General features: G+C 42.3%; 1 protein-coding gene across 1 annotated transcript in view; it reads left to right on the top strand.

Annotated features, from left to right (window-relative positions):
* FSD1L (fibronectin type III and SPRY domain containing 1 like) overlaps positions 1-6042 on the top strand; it is a 153816-nt gene extending 147774 nt beyond the window's left edge. Inside the window, exon 15 of the transcript XR_014225833.1 lies at positions 5689-6042. The gene's annotated coding sequence lies outside the window, so the exon portion shown is untranslated. The remainder of the gene's footprint in view (positions 1-5688) is intronic.
* The last annotated feature ends 9418 nt before the right edge of the window (positions 6043-15460 follow it).

The following is a 15460-nucleotide window of genomic DNA, read 5'->3' as shown; positions in this document are numbered from 1 at the left end:
AAGAAGGGTGTGCCCCATTTGACTCCTTGGATACCATCGTCAGAATTCCCAGGAGTCCTCAGGCAGGTTTTTTATGCTCTCCCTAGAGTTCGGCACTTGAGAAAGAGGAGGAGGGTTAAAAGGCATGTCCAGAGGTTCAGGAATAATGCTTGAGAGTGTGGAGGAGGGCGGAGAAGGAAGATGGAGAGGCAAGTCCAGAGGTTTAGGAATAAAGCTTGAGGGTGTGCAGGAGGGCGAAGGAGCAGCGTTAAGAGGCAAGTCCAGTGGTTTAGGATCAATGCTTGAGAGTGTGGAGGAGGGCCGAGAAGGAGGGTGGGAGGCATGTGGAGAGGTTCAGGATCAATGCTTGGGAGGGCAGAGGGGCATGTTCAGAGGCACCTGTACATGGGAGGAAGAGCGACCCCGGGACCGTTTTGATCCAGTGATTAGTTTCCACAGGGCACAGCGAGGAGGATTAGAACAGGCACAGGGCACAGCAAGGAGGAACAGAGCGGCACAAGGTGTGTGTGTGTCATCTATATCCCAGAAGAAACAGGTGCTGGTTTCATCTGCCCATACCCAATGTGATATCTATATGCCTTAATACGCATGAAACAAAATTCTGAATATCAAACTGTTGTCCAGTCTGTCCAGTCAGGATGAGAAGGTTTTTCTATTGTTCTATTATTCCTACACCCTCTACTCCTTCTTCAAGCGGAAAAACCCTTTGAGTCAAGGAAAGTAAATCTTCTCCTTGGTGGATCAATAACTCTCTGTATTATCCTGTCCCTAAAATTAGGGACATTTCTATAAATAAACCCCAGGCCACAACGAGCAAGCATTCCATTTACATTTAATTCTACATCAAATGTAAGCACAAAAGCAAATTGTAGAAGCATCAGAACCCCTAGAGCTGATTGTTTCAGCTCTTGAGCTTAGTGCTAAACCCCAGCTGTAACTGATATCCAGCGGTCCCAGAAGCCACTGAGACCTGGCGATGTTTTAAAATAATGCTGGGACGAAAAGCCTCTATTCTTGTGCCATAATAAAATGACTCAGGGGATTCCAGAGGTTGATTAGTCTGTCCTAATTGGTAGGAATAAGGAACATTAGGACACAGGGACGGACTGTACAGTACTGCATACTGTTTGCATAAGGCAGAGCTGTTTGTCAAGTTTATCTAACATATGTTAATATGTTGTTTTTTTTTTTTTGGATTCGTGACAAAAGTGGTGGCATTTAAGATCAATCTGTTTTAGGGCATCAATTCGTACCTGGTGGTGAAATTTAACATAGGACTGTTTAATAATGCAGTGTAAAGGGCAATAGTAATGTGCATTGAAGTAACCCATAGCAACCAAGTGTGAATTCTGATTGGTTGGTATCAGGTACTGCTATTCGAGGATTGCTATTGCTCTTACTAAACAAAATAGAACTGCAATTTGAAGTTATTCCAAAGGACCAAAGTGTGTTGCTGAAAAGATAGGTATACTTTTTTTTTGTTTTTTGTTTTTTTTTTTTTAATTTGTTCAGGGTTGAAAACGATCATCTTCAATGCCATTATATGCAAGATAGATAAAACATGCAGAAAGATCAAACAGCATAAACAGTCAGCTTTTTATGTTATTACCAGTGATAATTAAAGTGCTAGCAATTACTGAATGTAACCATGGTCTAAAAACTGAGGTGTACTGTATGTTGTATCACTGCTGAGAAGAAGAAAAAGCAGTCAGGTGTATCACATTTAAATACAAATAACATTTTAAACAACTCTCACACATGGGCAAGGTGGGAATCTTGGCATTAGCACTGTGTCTTAGCCAATAATCAGTGTTGCGTGGGATTTTGATATGGTTTACTGCTTTTTTCTTATCTTGGTTATATGCTGGTATGCACTAGAGTGGTCAGTCACTGCTGCAGGTCTTTTCACTATTCTTATTCTGCCTATGGTCAGATTCAAGCAGGGCATTGATGGATCAGAATTCAGCCAGTTCAGCAGGGACTGACCGATCTTTAAATAGTGTGTGGCCTTCTCTGTTTGAAAGAAGTCAGTCCTCTTCTAAAAAATGGACATGGTGGAAATCTTTTGTTGATCAGTGGCTGCAGCCACTTGACTAGGTGGTTGTGGGGGGGAGAAGAATCTGTTAAAAAGTAAAAAAAAAAAGGCTGTCTATGTTTAGCTTATCACTATCCATTTCATTGTTCCTTTTGATTACCATTGTTGGTTGAGAAGACCCTAAATTCATGTATAATTAACTGTTTCACAGCTACCAGTCCACATGTCTGCTGCCAACGAATAACTGGTAGGAGAATGCAGTGTTTTTCTACATTGAAGCTGAACTCCAGTCTTACCTTCAGTCTTGCACAGTTGCACACCTTGTACTCCTTTCCTGAACTGAAATAGCTTACTCTGATTTCACTGCACAGACAGTGTTGATGCGGGAATCCCTCCTGCCAGATCATTGTCTTCCCCTGCCGGGAGAAGACAGTGATTATTGCTAGCGGCTATAACAGGCGCTAGGGATAATTGCAAGTAAAATCCAGAATGCTGGTTGTACCCAGGTTGATCGATCAACTTGGTAGATTCAGCCTGCCCATTGGAACCCTGTATGGCCTGCCTTCCTGTCCCTGGCCTGCCATTTTATTCATTGGATTTCAATTTTACTCATGGAGGCTTAGCATTACATATGGGCATTACCTTGAGACATCTGTATAAAAATACAATCTTCCTAGGAGGAACGCCCTGAGCTCCAACTCTTAAGACATATTGATATTTGCACAATTCCTCCCAAGAGCAAGCCCACTGCTTGCATCAAGGTCCACAGCTCTTGCAAAGAGTACAGGGGCAGGAAGCTATATACAGACCCAGCTACTTAGAGACCCAGTGATGATGTAATTGGGTCTAAAATAAGGGACGTCATTAAAAAAAGAAAGGTCAGCATGTTGATGAATGTGGAGAGAAGAACCAGGGAGGCAGCTTTAAGGATGAAATTTACCAAAAATTTAGGTCCCACACTATAATGGTTTAACTCCTCCCACTCTGCTTAAAGTAGAACTATGGCTTTCAAATAAAAAATATCTGTGTTGCAACACTTGATTATAAAGGTATCTGCAGAGTTTTCCCTTAAGCCCCCTGCAAAGTCTTACAAATACAGTGCCTTGCGAAAGTATTCGGCCCCCTTGAACTTTGCAACCTTTTGCCACATTTCAGGCTTCAAACATAAAGATATAAAACTGTAATTTTTTGTGAAGAATCAACAACAAGTGGGACACAATCATGAAGTGGAACAAAATTTATTGGATATTTCAAACTTTGTTAACAAATAAAAAACTGAAAAATTGGGCGTGCAAAATTATTCAGCCCCCTCAAGTTAATACTTTGTAGCGCCACCTTTTGCTGCAATTACAGCTGTAAGTCGTCTGTCTCTATCAGTTTTGCAAATCGAGAGACTGAAATTTTTGCCCATTCCTCCTTGCAAAACAGCTCGAGCTCAGTGAGGTTGGATGGAGAGCGTTTGTGAACAGCAGTTTTCAGTTCTTTCCACAGATTCTCGATTGGATTCAGGTCTGGACTTTGACTTGGCCATTCTAACACCTGGATATGTTTATTTGTGAACCATTCCATTGTAGATTTTGCTTTATGTTTTGGATCATTGTCTTGTTGGAAGACAAATCTCCGTCCTCAGGTTTTTTGCAGACTCCATCAGATTTTCTTCCAGAATGGTCCTGTATTTGGCTCCATCCATCTTCCCATCAATTTTAACCATCTTCCCTGTCCCTGCTGAAGAAAAGCAGGCCCAAACCATGATGCTGCCACCACCATGTTTGACAGTGGGGATGGTGTGTTCAGGGTGATGAGCTGTGTTGCTTTTACGCCAAACATAAAGTTTTGCATTGTTGCCAAAAAGTTTGATTTTGGTTTCATCTGACCAGGGCACCTTTTTCCACATGTTTGGTGTGTCTCCCAGGTGGCTTGTGGCAAACTTTAAACGACACTTTTTATGGATATCTTTAAGAAATGGCTTTCTTCTTGCCACTCTTCCATAAAGACCAGATTTGTGCAGTATACGACTGATTGTTGTCCTATGGACAGAGTCTCCCATCTCGGCTGTAGATCTCTGCAGTTCATCCAGAGTGATCATGGGCCTCTTGGCTGCATCTCTGATCAGTCGTCTCCTTGTATGAGCTGAAAGTTTAGAGGGATGGCCAGGTCTTCGTAGATTTGCAGTGGTCTGATACTCCTTCCATTTCAATATTATCGCTTGCACAGTGCTCCTTGGGATGTTTAAAGCTTGTGAAATCTTTTTGTATCCAAATTCAGCTTTAAACTTCTCCACAACAGTATCCCGGACCTGCCTGGTGTGTTCCTTGTTCTTCATGATGCTCTCTGCGCTTTAAATGGACCTCTGAGACTACCAGAGTGCAGGTGCATTTATACCGAGACTTGATTACATACAGGTGGATTCTATTTATCATCATTAGTCATTTAGGTCAACATTGGATCATTCAGAGATCCTCACTGAACTTCTGGAGAGAGTTTGTTGCACTGAAAGTAAAGGGGTGAATAATTTTGCACGCCTAATTTTTCAGTTTTAACAGTTAACAAAGTTTGAAATATCCAATAAATTTCGTTCCACTTCATGATTGTGTCCCACTTGTTGTTGATCCTTAACAAAAAATTACAGTTTTATATCTTTATGTTTGAAGCCTGAAATGTGGCAAAAGGTCGCAAAGTTCAAGTGGGCCGAATACTTTCGCAAGGCACTGTACCTGTTTTTGCCTTCATTGACGTCCATCTCATGCTGTCTCCTGCGATAGAATGGAAACACTGCTGCTGCTGCTGAATTTAGAACAGTCTTTCCCCCCTCAAATAGGCTGTGGCTGCTTGCACTGCAGTGAGATGAGACATGTTACAAAGAGCATGGCTATCAGAATTGTCACTGCTGATTCACAAGTCTGTAGGTGGTCAATCAGCACCTAGCCACATCTCGTTCTGTCCATTGCATTTAGACTTGAGGGCACTGCCGCTGCTGCTGAAATCCTCCCACTCCTGCTATGGCCTGCAGAACACCTTACATATTCTTCATCCCTATAACCTATGGGGAGGTTGGTTGTAGTCCAACATAGAGAGCTGGTTAGGACTGATAACACTGCTTGGGATTTTAGAGCAGCAAATGCAAAGTACACAGAACATTAGGAGCTTACTGGATTTTTTCAGGGTCAACAGGTATTGTTCTGTACTTGCATTGTTTTTAAAGAGATGCAACACAGGGAAATAAGTATGAATTGCATATATCTACTGCATATGTGCTATTTTGTTCAGATGTGCACTTTAATTATTAATGATGTATCCACTGCATATGTGCTATTTTTGTCCAGACATACACTTTAACTATTAATGATGTAGTTCTTTAGGTATTTCTGGGTCTAAAAATATAAAAGCAGGGAACTTTTAATTATATAAGCTTGGTGAGGCTGGGAGGGGTTAGTGCCAGGTTCATTCATTTCTGAGGACCTCCAATGTTAGAAAACCCTCTGGTGTGCACTCAGAACTGTAGGATGTGTACTGTAACATAAACCTCAAAATGTCAGGGTTTATTCTTCAAAAGGGAAAAGGGAGGGCCATGACTCATACTTTTGCTATAAGAGAACGATAAACCACTAAAAACAAGAATGTTCATATTCAAACTCATGTTTTTCTTATTGCAGGCTACCATATAAGCAATGGGCTTGTAGAAACAAACCCCACCTGACTGCTAGAGGGGAACAGGGTAATGCAAGGGTGTTTATTCAGTAGTGGAAATTTCCTTTATATTCTTATTTCTTCTTACACAGGACCGACAAGAAGCAAGATTTCACTGCTGTGTATCTTAATATATGCTTTCACTGAAAAATGTGTACAAATGCGTTTTTTCACATATACTTGTCTGAAAAATGCTAAAGGAGCTTTGTAGTCCTTACTAATCTATTGCACTCAAGACTTGTTTCAAAAATCTTCTGTAAAAGAGACCATTGGCTGTAAATATTCACCTAATGCATACAGAATGTACATTTGCCTTCCTACCTGGGTGTGTAGATCCTATTATTTCACTAATTTCCTGTATTTCCTTTTAAGTTCAAACATATAGATCGTCATTACACAAAAGCTGCCTTCGAAGATAATTTAATTTTTATGTGCTGTAAATTGTTAAGATATACTGTATGCAGTGGAATCATTTTTGTTGCAAAAAGAAAGTGAATCCCTTTCAGGTAGAGCTATGTACTTTGCAAGAATCTTGAAAGCTCTATTACAGATTCTTACTTGTTTTGTTTCATATGGATGTTAGCTGTGCCAGCACTTTCATCAAACTAAATGCTAAGTGGTAGGGTGTGCCTTAAAGCTCAATTCCAGCTTTTGAAACACATAACAAAAAACAGTAGACTGGGAAAACAGCTCTGAATGCTCTGGATCCAACACTGGTCTTTTGGATTTGATGACACCCACTGTCATTCAACCCGCTTCCTATTAAGAAAGGATGGCTTAGGCCTGGAGAAGGAGGGATGGGTGGCACCATGACACCCTGCACTTATATACAATACTGCAGGGAAAAATGCTCACATTATCACATCTCTGCATTGAGGACTGCCAAGTGCCAAGGAGGAGGAGGACCCTGTGGCATCATGTGACTAGCATAAGGACGTCTGAGAAAACTACATAAAGAAATCAATAAAGGATTGTCCTCTGCAGAGGCGGGCTTTAGTTATAATCACCTGATTGGGTTGAGTGTTGTATTCCTATTGACAGTAAATTCAATTTCTCAGGTGTTCTGTATAATAGAGAACAGAATATCTGTAGAGTTGTTATCCTTGCAATGACGTGGAATTAGATTTTTGATAAAGCTGTAGTTTGTGTGTAAATGTGAAATTCCCACACAATTACTGGACATATTTTCCAATTTGCCCAGTGAATATTCCAGCCAAAGAATTGTTCCAAGATTCAACAGGATTTGCCCATCAGTTTCTGGCAACATTAACTCTAATAATTATGCAGGCAGCTGATGGTTGAATCTTGCATAAAGGAATGTTGTTGAGTCTAATTTCATTCGAATGTTGAAAGTAAAGTAGAAATTTTCCTAATTCTTAGAGGGAATGTTTGGACAAACCTTGTTAAATAATGGGAATGATATTTTAGTAATTTGTCAGCATGCTATCCACAGTGCTGAAATTGTGTGTATACACATTTTAAAGGAGAAGTATGGCCAGAGCTTTTTTGGCCATACTTCTGCTATGGATCAAAGAAGTGCGGTTGACCCTTTTTCAGCCCACTGTCGGTTGACGTCACTCTGCCGGCCCAGGCTCGGGAAAGATCTCGACAATATGGCCGTGATCCACCCAGATGCCTGGACCAGCACCTGACTCAGTCTTTCAGGAATGCGCTGAGAGACTGAGCCAGCCCCTCCTGCCCCCTCCACTGGCCAGCGTTCCATTAAGCGCTGAAGGGTAGAGCAGAGAGCCGCTGACCGACAGTCTTGGCTCTCTGCTCAAAGCAGAGGGGGAGAACTGAGCGATAAGCAGTGTTTGATCACTCAGTTCTCACTGTGGAGCCAGCGGGTGAAAGATGCAGCATCAGATCTATGCTGCATTCACCTAGGTGAGTATAATTGTTTGTTTGTTTGTTTTTTTTAATTCAAAACTTCTCTTAAACCTAGTGCTGGAATCCACCTATCAACAGAGCGGTGAGTGTTCAGTCACCATCTATTATACTTCATCTACTCTTTAGGCCATCTGAAGTTTAAATCAGCGTAATACATTTCAGGTACATTGAAACAAAATTCTTAAAGTTCATTTTTTTTAGTGTAAAAAAGCCTGTTCCCTGCCAGCATGCAGAGAAGGACCCTTTCTCTCTGTGTGAAAGTAGTGGTCTCACTGTATACATTTCACACACCTGCAAAGCTATTGTAGAAAGTAATTATAGAACTGCAGTCACTTTTCATGAAATTCATATATGAGGCTATCACATGACCACAACTATACTCTGCCTTTTAGGGTAAGTGAACTGTTATTTATTAAAAATTACATGCACAGATGCTTAGAGAGAGAGTTGGGGGAGGCTTTGTGGCATTTCTTAGTAGCTTGAATTAGATCTTCTTAGCTAAAACCTATACCTTTAACCTCCCTAGCGGTATTCCCTAGTGTGGCTCGGGGTTAATATATAGTGCCTAAAGCTGTAACCCCGAGCCACACTCGGGATTACCCAACAATAAAACTCCCCTTCCCCTGCGATCCCCCGCCGTCCTCCTGCTGTGTGCTCGGCTGATGCCGACACCTGTCTTCTGGTTCCCTTCCCTGTGAGTGTTGCGACGCAGGGGGGTGGAACCGGCAGCAAATTAAAAAATGTAAATACACCAAATGACACAATACAAAGTTGTGATCCTAACTGATCACACTGTATCATGCCATTTCACCTGGTGGTTTTTCCAGTACCATGAATGTGCTTTTCCAGTTCTTTGTGCCTGGAAAATTGAGAACGACCATGGCGTCCAAAAGCGTTCTTTTTGCGTAAAAGTGCTTTTAGACTAACATTTTTTTTCACATTTTTTTTATATGAAATTCTCAAAAAAAATGTAAAAATCAAAATTTTTTAACATTTTAGGGCAATTTGTTTTCTGCTACATATGTTTGGTAAAAACAAAAATCGCAATAAGCCTATTTTGATTGATTTGCGCAAAAGTTATTGCGTTTACTAACTACAGAAAAGATATATGTCATTTTTATTGTTTTTTTACTAGTAATGGCACGATCTGCGACTTTTTTTGTGGGACTGCGACATTGCGGCGAACAGATCGGACCCCTGACTGACATTTTTTACACTTTGGGAGTACCAGTGACATTACTACAGTAATCAGTGCTATAAATATGCACTGTTACTGTACTAATGACACTGGCAGGTAAGGGGGGTTAACTTTATTGGTGAACAAGGGGTTAAGTGTGTCCCTAGGGGCGTGATTCTAACTGTGGGGGGGCGTGGCTTGTGATGTAACCACAGAGACATACGATCCTACATAGCAGGATCGTATAGTCTCTGCACTTACATCAGGAAGAATGACAGACGGCTGTGTTTACATCAGCCGTCTCCCTCTCCTGCAGGAGATCGCGAGTGACCGGCAGACAGGCGGCTGAGCGAGTGACGTACCCCTACGTCACTTTGCCCAGCAGCGACTGCCTGCCGCAGTATATCTGCAGTGGGCGGCCGTTATGTGGTTAACAGAACAAACTGTCTTGCAAATGTGGCAGTTTGAGACAAACCATTTATCACTGACAGGGGTGCTTACAATGGTCAGCTTTTATTTATAAAAAACCTTTATCCCAAAAGAAACTGTTGCTGTAACTGCAGTGTGGGGTGGAGTTTGACTTTTATTAGTGTATCTAAATCTTCTAGTACATCTAACACTACCTTTTCCCTAGACTGACAATGCTGCTGTCTAAAGATGCCCCTGTGCTCCTTCATCCAGAGTAGGAGCACTCGAATAAAGAAGATGTTTACTGGCCAGATCACCAGGTGAAAACAGGGGGGAAAAAGCCTTTGAAAAGAAGAAAACAAATGCTGCCCCCACATTTATAAATTGTTAAGCTGCAAAATATTACAATTTTGGGTTTAATGCCGCTTAAAGGCTGAAGTGATGTGGAGGTATGCAGCTCTGCATACCTTAGAGGAAAAAGCTTGATGTAAAACAGACCAAGATGTTCCAACTGCTTTAGTACAATAAATAATGACAGAGAAAGAAGGTAACAATTTTTTTAACCTGATAAGCCTTAGCTTTTGTCAATGTATCATAGCCTTCAGGTATGGCAAACAGTGAATACAATCTGAGGAATGTCACATTCTCTGGGCTTCAAAAGCCATTGCAAATGAGTAGCAGGATGAAGAATTGATCGCTAGGAAAAAAAAGTAGTCAGGCAGAGGTTTGGGAGTACTACTTCCTAGTGCTAGGACTTTCTTGGGCAGCCCAGGGCCCTAAGAATGGTGAGTATTCATTTCCTTTTGACCTGCTTTAGGAGAACAGAATCAATCTAAATGGAGTGATTACATATATTGGTAACTAGGGAGTCTAAATATATATATGCAGGCTATGAATCTGTGAACCTGCCAACTGTGGTATGAAGCCATAAGGTCCATTTTCAGGGATACCCACTGGAGGCAAATTTGACACAAGACTTTTTTGGTACAAAGTCTATGCTCTTGGGTTCAGCTGTTCACTGCTTAGCATGTCGCCATTTAATTATCCACTTTAGGAATGTGGACCAATGTCGGAGATAGAACATGTCTTTCTGACCAGTGCAGAATGTGAGCCACCTATTTTCTAGCCATTTAATTGCTGATTCCACCTTGATGATTTATGTAAGCCTCTGTTGTAGTGTTGTTGGACTAAACCATGTCAGGATACCAGAAGCTATTATCCTGAAAATCTAGTGTGACTAGATAAACTACACAAAGAATGCCAGACACAAATTTAAGTGCACCAATACCATTTATTATAGACGCACGGACAAAAGTGACATGAAACATAAATAACATTGTTGAATGTTATACCCCGCAGGTTATCTCTATTTGTATTGTCTTACCTGGAAGCTGGAACCCCTTGTTCTCTAAAACGTCAATAAAAGTTATGTAAAAGAAACAAAAAAAATCAACCTATGCACAACCCACTGAACCACATGTGAAAAGTGAAAAATGAATTAAACTCCAACCCTAATTACAAGAAAGTTAGGACTCTGTGTAAAACTACATGAAGACAGAATGCAATGATTTGCAAATTCCAGAAATCCATATTTTATTCACAATAGAAAATAGATACAGCATACATATCAAATGTTTAAACTGAAAAAAATTACCATTTCTAAGAAACCAATATGGTCATTTGGAAAATGATGGCAGCAACACATCTCAAAAAAGTTGGGACAGGGCCATGTTTATTACAGTGTAGCATCTCTTCTTTTAATAACACTCTGGAAACTGAGACCAGTTGCTGGATTTTCAGGAGAGGAATGATGCACCAGCCTGATACAGGATTCTAACTGCTCAACAGTTTTGGGTCTTCCCTGTCCTATTTTTCATTTCAAGATGCTCTGAATATTTATAAATGGTGATAGGTACAGACTGCAGGCAGGCTAATTAAGCACCTGGACTCTTCTACTACAAAGCAATGCTGTAGTAACAGATGCAGTATGAGGTTTAGCATTGTCCTGCTGAAATATTTAAGGCCTTCCCTGAAAAAGACTTCATCTGGATGAAAACATATGCTGCTCTAAAACCTGGATATATCTTTCAGCATTGATTGTGCCCTTCCAGATGTGCAAGCTGCCCATTTCATACGCACTAATACACCCCCATACCATCAGAGATGTAGGCTTTTGAATTGAACGCTGATAACAAGCTAGAATGTCCCTATCTTCCTTAGTCTGGAGGACATAGCACCCATAGTTGCCAAAAAGAATGTCAAATTTTGATTTGTCTGACCGCAGAACAGTTTTTCACTTTGCAACAGACCATTTTAAATGAGATTTGGCACAGAGAAGACGGCTGTATTTCTGTATCATGTTCACATATGGCTTGTTCTTTACACGATAGAGCATAGGTGTCAAACTCAATTTCATTGCGGGCCGCATCAGCATTATGCTCGCCCTCAAAGGGCCGGTTATATCTGTAAGGTTAGATGTCCAGAGCCCCCCTTACACCCTTACATGAGATGTCAAGAGCCCCCCACCATCATAAGTCAAGAGTCACCCACCCTTCCTTACATCAAATTGCAGCCCCTTACCTGGTTCTACTGCCAGGAAGAAGATGCGGGTGGATCTGGGAAGAAGAAAGTGCAAGGTCTGGAGGGGGACCAGAGGAGGGCTGGAGTCTGCTTACAGAGTCTGCTAAATGCTAAGACCAGGGGAGGCAGAGAAAAGATGGTGTTGTGGCTGCACAGAGAGGTGCAGGATCTGTAGGAGGAGCTCTGCCCTCCTCTCTGACTGCTGAGAAGGGGTGGAGGGCAAAGACAGGCCTTTCTGCATTAGCATAGAGAAGCACAGGATCTGGCAAAGGAGTTCTGTTCTCTGCTGTCGACTACTGAGACAAGGTGGGGGTAGAAACAAGGGGGGTGCCACAGCTGCAGGAGAGGTGCGAGGGCCATATGAAATGGCCTGGGGGGCCGCATTTGGCCCGCGGGCCTTGTGTTTGACACCTGTGCGATAGAGCTTTAATTTGTATTTTTAGATGGCATGGCAAACTGTGTTTGCCATGCCAACTAAAGGGATGGCTTGGCAAACACAGGGATTTTTGGAAGTATTCCTGAGCCCATGCAGTGATGTCCATACCAGAATCATGCCTGTTTTTAATGCAGTGCCATCTGAGGGCCCAAAGATCAAGGACATCTATTATTGCCATTCGGCCTTTGCTTAGAGATTTCTCCAGATTCTTGGAATGATGATATATTTAAACTCTTTGCAATTATACATGGAAGAACATTATTCTAAAATCGTTCGACAATTTTTATACCCGTCTTTTTACAGATTGGTGAACCTTTGCCCATCTTTACTTCTGAGACATCTGATGCTCTAAGATGCTCTTTCCTGGCCCACCTCACATCAGCACAAAACGGGTTAACACCTCCTCTGGAGCCCACAGGACCACCTCTTTCTAGCTAAATAAAAGACAGCCCCTCCCCCAGCTGAAGTGTTCTTCTTTTTTTTGGTCATGCTCCAGGCCACCTGTGGATTGCAGTTGGTAAGTGCTTTTCTGCAAGGATATTCCCCCTGCCAAACCTACCCCTCCATGTTCAGCTTCTCATGGAGCTGGGAGACCCAGAATGCTGAAAGTGAATATTTCTAAAAACTGGGTGCCCTGTGAGCTGGGCTGTTGGCAAAATGATGCTTAAAGAACATTGATATTGTACAGGTGTGGTATTTTAAAAGCTCTGCAATGTCATCATTGCCTCTCCCTTGAGTTTTTTTTCCTGTCTTGTATATGTAGTGCCCCGCACTGCTCTCCTGGCTTTATTTTCAGCCTGAGAACAGCTGTGAATGATGTCTCAGCGAGCAGGGAGATGGGGCAGCAGGGTATGGTATCCGCCATGTGCCAAACAATGGCGTAAACACTCTTGGAGGTCTGCAGGGGAAAGGATTTCTCTCCCTTTCTCTCTGCAGTCCTGCCAGATAAGGACTTGTTGCTGTTGCTCCCCTGCTGCAGTATGTTCCTAGAGATTGGACTGTCTGACTGGTTTTGTCTCAGATTCTGACTGTCTCCTGTCTGCCTCTGGCTGTGCTGTGTACTCCTGTGGGTTTGCCAGTCTGACTGTTTTTGTCTCAGACTCTGACTGTGTCTGCTGTCTGCCACTGGAAGTGTTGCTTTGGCTCACCTTCTGCCTGCCTCAGGAAGTTTTGCTTGGGCTCACCTTCTGCCTGCCTCTGGAAGTGTTGACTGGGCTCACCTGCTGCTGCTTCTGAAGTAAGTGGATGAAGGCAAATGAGTCTTAAAAAGACAGCATACATGTTTTTTTGGTGAGAGGTAATACAGTGGGTACGGAAAGTATTCAGACCCCCTTAAATTTTTCACTCTTTGTTATATTGCAGCCATTTGCTAAAATCATTTAAGTTCATTCTTCTTCCTCATGAATGTACACATAGCACCCCATACTGACAGAAAAACACAGAATTGTTGACATTGTTGCAGATTTATTAAAAAAGAAAAAATGAAATATCACATGGTCCTTAGTATTCAGACCCTTTGCTCAGTATTGAGTAGAAGCCCCCTTTTGATCTAATACAGCCAGGAGTCTTTTTGGGAAAGATGCAACAAGTCTGTCACACCTGGATTTGGGGATCCTCTGCCATTCCTCCTTGCAGATCCTCTCCAGTTCTGTCAGGTTGGATGGTAAACGTTGGTGGACAGCCATTTTTAGGTCTCTCCAGAGATGCTCAATTGGGTTTAAGTCAGGGCTCTGGCTGGGCCATTCAAGAACAGTCACGGAGTTGTTGTGAAGCCACTCCTTCGTTATTTTAGCTGTGTGCTTAGGGTCATTGTCTTGTTGGAAGGTAAACCTTCGGCCCAGTCTGAGGTCCAGAGCACTCTGGAGAAGGTTTTTGTCCAGGATATCCCTGTACTTGGCCACATTCATCTTTCCCTCGATTGCAACCAGTCGTCCTGTCCCTTCAGCTGAAAAACACCCTCACAGCATGATGCTGCCACCACCATGCTTCACTGTTGGGACTGTATTGGACAGATGATGAGCAGTGCCTGGTTTTCTCCACACATACCGCTTAGAATTAAGGCCAAAAAGTTCTATTTTGGTCTCATCAGACCAGAGAATCTTATTTCTCACCATCTTGGAGTCCTTCAGGTGTTTTTTAGCAAACTCCATGCGGGCTTTCATGTGTCTTACACTGAGGAGAGGCTTCCGTCGGGCCACTCTGCCATAAAGCCCCGACTGGTGGAGGGCTGCAGTGATGGTTGACTTTCTACAACTTTCTCCCATCTCCTGACTGCATCTCTGGAGCTCAGCCACAGTGATCTTTGGGTTCTTTTTTACCTCTCTCACCAAGGCTCTTCTCCCCCGATAGCTCAGTTTGGCCGGACGGCCAGCTCTAGGAAGGGTTCTGGTCATCCCAAACGTCTTCCATTTGAGGATTATGGAGGCCACTGTGCTCTTAGGAACCTTAAGTGCAGCAGAAATCTTTTTGTAACCTTGGCCAGATCTGTGCCTTGCCACAATTCTGTCTCTGAGCTCTTCAGGCAGTTTCTTTGACCTCATGATTCTCATTTGCTCTGACATGCATTGTGATTTGGAAGGTCTTATATAGACAGGTGTGTGGCTTTCCTAATCAAGTCCAATCAGTATAATCAAACACAGCTGGACTCAAATGAAGGTGTAGAACCATCTCAAGGATGATCAGAAGAAATGGAAAGCACCTGAGTTAAATATATGAGTGTCACAGCAAAGGGTCTGAATACTTAGGACCATGTGATATTTCAGTTTTTCTTTTTTAATAAATCTGCAACAATGTCAACAATTCTGTGTTTTTCTGTCAGTATGGGGTGCTATGTGTACATTCATGAGGAAGAAGAATGAACTTAAATGATTTTAGCAAATGGCTGCAATATAACAAAGAGTGAAAAATTTAAGGGGGTCTGAATACTTTCCGTACCCACTGTATATATGATTTGTCTCTATATATTTTGTGCAAATATGAGCTTGCCCCTCCTGTTAGTGGCACCTAAGACGAGCAAAGGTAGGATGGGGCAACGTGGGACATGTTTTTAAAAGAGTGCTCAAGGACTGCAAAGAATGATGTTTTGCATTATTGTGGGAGCAGAGACCCTGAAAGCAAATGCTCCAAAAAAGATAAGACCCGCCAACGATCTTCTCCTGCCCAGGACAATCTGCATCCCATGGAGTCCTTCACAGGGCGGCTTTCATGCTCCCCAAGCACCCCATGTGGCACTGGCTCCCATGCGTTT

Source organism: Pelophylax lessonae (genome assembly GCF_965119305.1).
Source record: "Pelophylax lessonae genome assembly, chromosome: 1".
NCBI classification, from domain to species: Eukaryota; Metazoa; Chordata; class Amphibia; order Anura; family Ranidae; genus Pelophylax; species Pelophylax lessonae.
Note: the sequence above shows the minus strand (reverse complement) of the source record. Positions and strands in the feature narration are given on the sequence as shown.